The sequence below is a fragment of the Penaeus monodon genome, chromosome 13 (assembly GCF_015228065.2).
Source record: "Penaeus monodon isolate SGIC_2016 chromosome 13, NSTDA_Pmon_1, whole genome shotgun sequence".
In the NCBI taxonomy this organism is placed as follows: Eukaryota; Metazoa; Arthropoda; class Malacostraca; order Decapoda; family Penaeidae; genus Penaeus; species Penaeus monodon.
The window spans coordinates 25531756-25538304 of NC_051398.1; positions in this window are offsets into that span (position 1 = coordinate 25531756).

The window sequence follows — 6549 nt, forward strand, 5'->3', positions numbered from 1 at the left end:
TGGATGCTAGTCCCCAACTCCCAAAGGTCATCTCTAATCTCTCGCAGTTTATTTCTGGAGATATGCCTCCATTGTTCCTTCCATTTATCACGAAGACAACTCCTGATGCTGGGTTTCAGGTCGGTGTGTGGGAGAGGAAAACGAGCATCACAAGGCTGAACGGCAGCTGCCTTGGCCTTCTGATTAACTCGCTCATTCCCACTGACACCAACATGCGCTGGCACCCAACACAGAGTTATATTTTTACATGTTGACATCAGTGCAAGCCAATCTTGAACCTCCCTCACCACTGGATGTGATGAGTTTAAGCTCTTGATTGCTTGCAAGGCACTACGAGTCACAATATATCACAATAGAATGGTTCATAAGATCTCTAATCATCTTAACTGCTGCAAGGATGGCATGTAACTCTGCAGTGAAGATCGAGGCTGCTAGAAAAAGACTGCCAATGCGGGTCTTCCTTCGGGCTCACTGCTGCAAAGCCCACACCATTTTCAGATTTCAAAACCATCTGTATATATTGCGTCCGATACTTGGTACTTAGAAATGTTGCTGAAGAAATCTCTCTCTGACTTCTGCTTCAGATCTCTCCCCTTTCCCAATTCCGACCAAATTCCAGCTCGACTTGATTAGTCCAAGGGGGGAATTGGGGGAATCCCAATAGCCAGAACCTTAGTGAGACTTAATTAGTTCTTCTACAAGATTCCTCATTCTCCTACCATAGGATCGGCTATCCTCAAGGGGTTGAAAACCAAATCGGGATGTAGGAGACCCCGGGAATCCTTTGTAGTCTCGTGTAGTAAATCAGGTTTCATGTAGTCCCGGTGTAATGAAAGAGGTGGCCCCTCCACTCTCGCATACAGGGACTCCACAGGCGAAGACCTGAAAGCCCCAGAAACAGATTCTGAGAGCTTCATTATGAACCGAGTCCAACATCCGGAGAACAGTGGGAGTGACAGATGAAAAAGCTTCACATCCATAGTCAAGCTTACTACGAATAAGCGCTCGGTAAACCCGTAGAAACGTTGTGCGGTCTGTACCCCAAGATAAATGTGAAAGAACCCGAAAAATACTAAGTGCTTTTTGTAGCCTTCACTTTTAACTGTTTGATGTGAGGCACCCATGTAAGTCTTGAGTCAAAAATTAGACCCAAGTACTTCACCTCTTGGACAAATTGCAGTGGGTTTGCTCCTCGTTTGTGGAAATGTATAGCCATGGTCTTGCTTGGAGAAAATTTGAACCCATGATATGTTCCCCACTGTACAACCTGATTTATTGCAGTCTGCATGCGCCCTTTTGCACATTCTGTAACCTTCCTCCTGAGCAGTACAGTGGTAAAGTCTTTCCCACAACGATTACATGAGACAGCACTTGGAAAAACCCTTTTTACGATGACTTTTATAGCAATGGCAAACAGGGTCACACTTAAGACATTCCCTTTGTGGGCCCCCTTCCAGCTGATCTTCCAGGTTAGAGAAACTGTTTCCTACCCGAACTTCTAAACTTCCTGTCAGCAAAGGGGCTTTGTATGAAGGTAGGTAATGCTCCTCGTAAACCAATGTCAATAGCTTCATGAGTATGCCATGCTTCCCAAATAGTATCGTAAGCCTTTTCAAGGTCAAAGAAGACTGCTATCATGTGACTCGCTGTGCAAGGAAATTTCCGTATAGCAGTTTCCATCCTCACAAGTGCATCTGTGGTTGATCTTAATTTTCTAAAGCCATATTGATATGGGGTCAACACGTTTTCTTTTTCCAGCAACCATGTTAACCTGAAGTTGACCATTTTCTCCATCACCTTGCAGATGCAGCTGGTGAGGGAAATTGGTCTGTAATTTCCTGGTGTGGAAGCATCTTTGCCAGGTTTAGGAACAGGAATGATTATAGCTTCTCTTCATGTGGATGGCACTGCGCCCTCCCTATAGATCCTTCTGGGAGCTCTCTGGTAAGTGAGATATCATTTGGTATGGAATACCGTCACTTCCTGGGGCAGTCTTACGGCAGAGCTGCAAAGCAGAGTCCATCTCCTTGCGCAAAAATGGCAAGTTGTATGGAAGTTTTTGCTGCATCCCTACTGAATAACGACACTGGGTGTTGTTCCTGTTCCACCCGAAAAGTGGAGAATCGAGCAGTGTAAGATGCTCCAGAGGAAAACTCTGCCATGGATTTAGCTAGCTCATTTTGTAACATCTTTTTTTTTCTGTGATGATTAAAGCCATCTATCTTCGAGCAGGTTGTGACATGGATATGCGCTTTCCAGCAATCTTACACACCTTGTCCCATACCCATGCTAAGGGGGTCCCAGAGTTAATCGAGGAGACATACTGTCTCCACGACGTCCGTCTAGCCTCCTTTAGCACGCGCCTGGCCTTGGCCCAAGATTTCTTTGTAATTGATCAAAGGTTACAATGCTGGGGCGTCGTTTCAATTGCCTTAATGCAGCTTTTCTTGCTCTGACAGCTTGTTGGCACTCATCAGACCACCATGGTACTGGAGGTCGACGGTAACGGCCGCTACTTTTCGGAATGGATGCTTTCCTGCAAGGTGAATTCGTGATGTGAGGTGATTAACAGCATCTTAATACACTGGAAATCATTCACAGATCCTTGCAATACTGCAGTTGATCTAAAAGATTCCAGTCCGCATGTTCAAGTCGCCATCTCTGCACTCCATTGGCTGGAATACCATTCACCTCCTCCAAAAGTATTGGAAAAATGGTCACTTCCATGCAAGTCTTCCATGACCTGCCAATGAAGTTCAAATGTGAATCAGGTGAGCCTATTGATAGGTCATTTGGAGAATGTCCCAGTTTGAATTTGGAAATGTGTGGGAGTGTCACTGTTCAGAAAAAATGCATCTACTCTTGAAAACAAGAACTCCAAGCCCTTTCTTGCAGGTTGCACAAAATGTCTCCCCAAAAGTGATGCCGGCCATTGAAATCTCCCAAGCATAGAAATGGATGAGGCAACTGCCCAAGTAGATCTTCCAAAACATTAATGTTCAAAATTATGGGAGGAAGGTAGATGGATGCAACAGTGTAAGGTCGTGTCAAGCCTATTCTCACAGCCTTCACCTGCAGTGTTGTCTGCAGGTGGATGGCCTGGAAGGGAATATCTTGACGTACCATTACTGCTACTCCTCCATGAGGTCAAATGTCAAAGGTTCCATAATGGGCTTGAACTTGGAATCCTCTCAGGAAAATGGGACGATTTTCCCTGGTCATAATCTCTTGTAGGCATACACAAACTGGGTTACATGAAGCTCTCAGATGTTGCAGTTCTTCCCCTTTTTTCATGAATTCCCTGACGTTTTTCCCTTTGGGTTGAGTATCCAGTTCTTTATATTATTTCTTCATAAGGTGTTTGGCAGCACCTGTGGTCAAGGTTTGCCTCACACCTTTAGGCTGTCCCTTTCCAGGATCCTGGGAGTACCTTTCTAATGGTTGTTTACCTGTGGAAACTAGTTCCTTGGACAGGTTCAGGATTTCTTTGCCTGGGCAAAGGACGGACCTGAGCCTTTGCTTCAGGGGCATTCTGTCTAGCAGTGGATGCCCCTGTGGATGTTGTGGCAGCTGGAGCTGTCACCGTTGAGGCCTCTGGAGCCTTGCCTGATGGCTCCAAAGACCTTACTTTGGGAGGAGTCTCCTCAATAGACCCCTCACTCCTACTCCGTTTCTGGTGGAACAACTTACATGAGGCAGTGTCAGCAAATTTTGGGGGTGAGGTTTAGAGGAAGTGGCAGAGTGTGTGCTGTAAGAAGCACTGGAGGGCAAGGGTTGGTGGGAAGGAGGATGGGCTAGAACCGAAACAAAGGACCTACCTGGCACGTCGCTTTGCCTCTGGAAAACTAACTTTCTCCATACTCCTTATTACCAATACTTCCTTTTCAAATTTTTACCTTTTACATTGCTTTGAAGAAGCTTCATGAGCTTCTTTGCAGTGGTAACAGCATACTCTTGGTTGTCCATTTTCTTTAAAACGGCAAGAGTTGGCTCCATGCCCATAACCTTGGCAGTGGAAGCACTGCATAGGCTTGGGCACATATGGCTTTACCTTGAGGTGGTACCATGCTAACTTAATCGATTCTGGAAAGACTAATGTGTTAAAAGTTAGAAGAAGAACTGGTGTCGACTGTTCCAAACCATCAACTTTCTTCCTAAAACGTTTTACTGCCACTACATTAAAATTCTCTAGTTCCTCTAACAGTTTCTCCTCAGAATACCTCATCAGGTCTCAGGAAAAGACAATTCCCTTACACTGATTGAGGGTTTTGTGAGGAGAACATGAAACTTGATCCCCAGGAATGTTGCATATCGCATGCTGTGGGGTGATGCGAGGATCACGTTGACATACTTCAACTATTTTCTGATGAACCTCAAAAATGTCAAGATCCATGATTGATACACCATCAATGGTCTTCACTACCAGGTACTTACTATATGAAATGCTTTCATATTTACCAGGTAAGATCTTCTTAGTGGATTGAGGAGGACTTTTCCCTTTCTTACCTGGTTTGGGAGCCCGGGAACCATTACGATTCCCATTCTTGCCCTTTGGAAGCTGGAAAGGTTCCAGAGTGACGTGTGATGTTCCAGAGGGAATGGTCAAGGGATTGCGCAGGTCATCAGGGAGAGAGCTAGATCTTTGTAAATTTGTAGTACTCGTACAAATTTGAATTCTTCATTTCCTCACCCCCCCCACCCACCATGGAGTCCAACGAGGGGAAGCTATAGTTAGGGTTCAAGCGGTAATGAGGAAATATACGCAACCACTATTACAGTACTGATGGCAGTCGCGGGACCTATGCGCTACCGACTGAATAGTGCCTGCTTGACCCTAGCCATATTTGGCCAGCTGATTGACTTGACCGGGCCTTGATCAAGCCACCCGTCTAACCAGAATAAAGGACCAAAGAGGTGTGTTACTAGCTGCAGGGTGCAGCATGCAGCATCGCTCAACCTCCAGGACTCCTGTCTCCTGGTAAAACGGGATGTCACGCATGGCAAACACATGTGGGAGAGTTCTCCCTGGTCCAAGATGGAATGAACCAGGGGTGGGTACACCATCCCCTCTCATAGGCCTTGGTGCACCAGGAAGCCATTTTGTCTCATCCCTGACTGGTGACCCCTCCAGTATGGGTAGCCCTCTGGTCCGGCTTACCAGATCATTGGGACCTCAATGATATTTTGTATCCTCCAACATCTACAGTTCCTTCAAAATTCTCCAGAGCACCTTTCATAATTGTTTCAGAATATATGTTAAAGAGGTGCGGAGACAGAATGCAACCCTGTTGCGCTCCTTGTTTGACTTCGAACCATTCGGTTAACCCATAAGTGGTTCTTACAGTTGCTTGATGTTGGTCATACATGGCTTTTATTAGTTGGATGATGTGTTTTGGAAACTTCATATCGTTCATGTTATTCCAGAGGATATCGTGATCAACAGTATCAAAAGCTTTCAAGTAATCGATGAAACACAGGTATAGGTCTTTCTGATGTTCTCTGTTTTTCTCTATGATCAATTTCACATTTAGAATCTAGTTTCTGGTACCTTTTCCAGGGCGAAAACCTGTTTGTTCATCTGCATTTTCTTCTCTTAACTTCAACTTCATTCTTTTAGCAATAATTTTCAACAGAATTTTGCTGCTGTGACTTATTAATGCAATTGTCCTGTTATTGTTGCATTGGAGTGTATATATCTTTACATGTATATTATTTTACGTGTATGTATGTATACATACATATTTGTATATATTTATATATACGCATTGTATAAATTCAAATTATGTATGTATGTAAATATATCATCATCATCATCAAGGGGCTAACCCCGACGGGGGCGCATGGCCGCATCCACCCTACACTTCCAACCACGAGGATCCCTCGAGGCGAGTCTCCAGGCAGGTCCACGGCTCTAATTCCTCGCAACACGTCTCGTCGAGCTGCCCAAGCCATGATCTCCTGGGTCGTCCCACAGGCCTCCTCCACCTAGGTTATTTCGCAAAGAGAAACCTGATGGCAGGGTCATCCACAGGGAATGAGCTAGGTACCCATATAACCTGAGTTGGCGATCCCGGATTATGCAAGTAACAGACCCCATGCCAGTCTCACGGTGTAACCATCGGTTGGACACGGGGTCCTGCCAACTGTACCCCATGATCCGGCAAAGGGACTTGTTACAAATGGCATCAAGACGAAACTCCAAATAAAGATCAATATACTGTGTTTATTGAAGTTTAATATATTGTCATCCCACCACTGCCACCAGATTATGTGATGGGTATAAGATTACTCTAATATCCACACATAGAGAAATAAAAGGTTTGTGTCAAACACAGCAGCTGGTACGATGACAATATATTAATACTTCAATAATCACAGTATATAGACATGATATAATATATATGTGACAAGAATGACTCTGGAAATAAAGATCAAGATTACCACTGGTGTGCACAATTCGTGATGCAGATGAATTGGGGTTGTGTGGCTCGAGGTCGTAGCCAATGTGTCTTCGCTACCGTCAGTATAGGTCGGTAAAAGAACCACCCG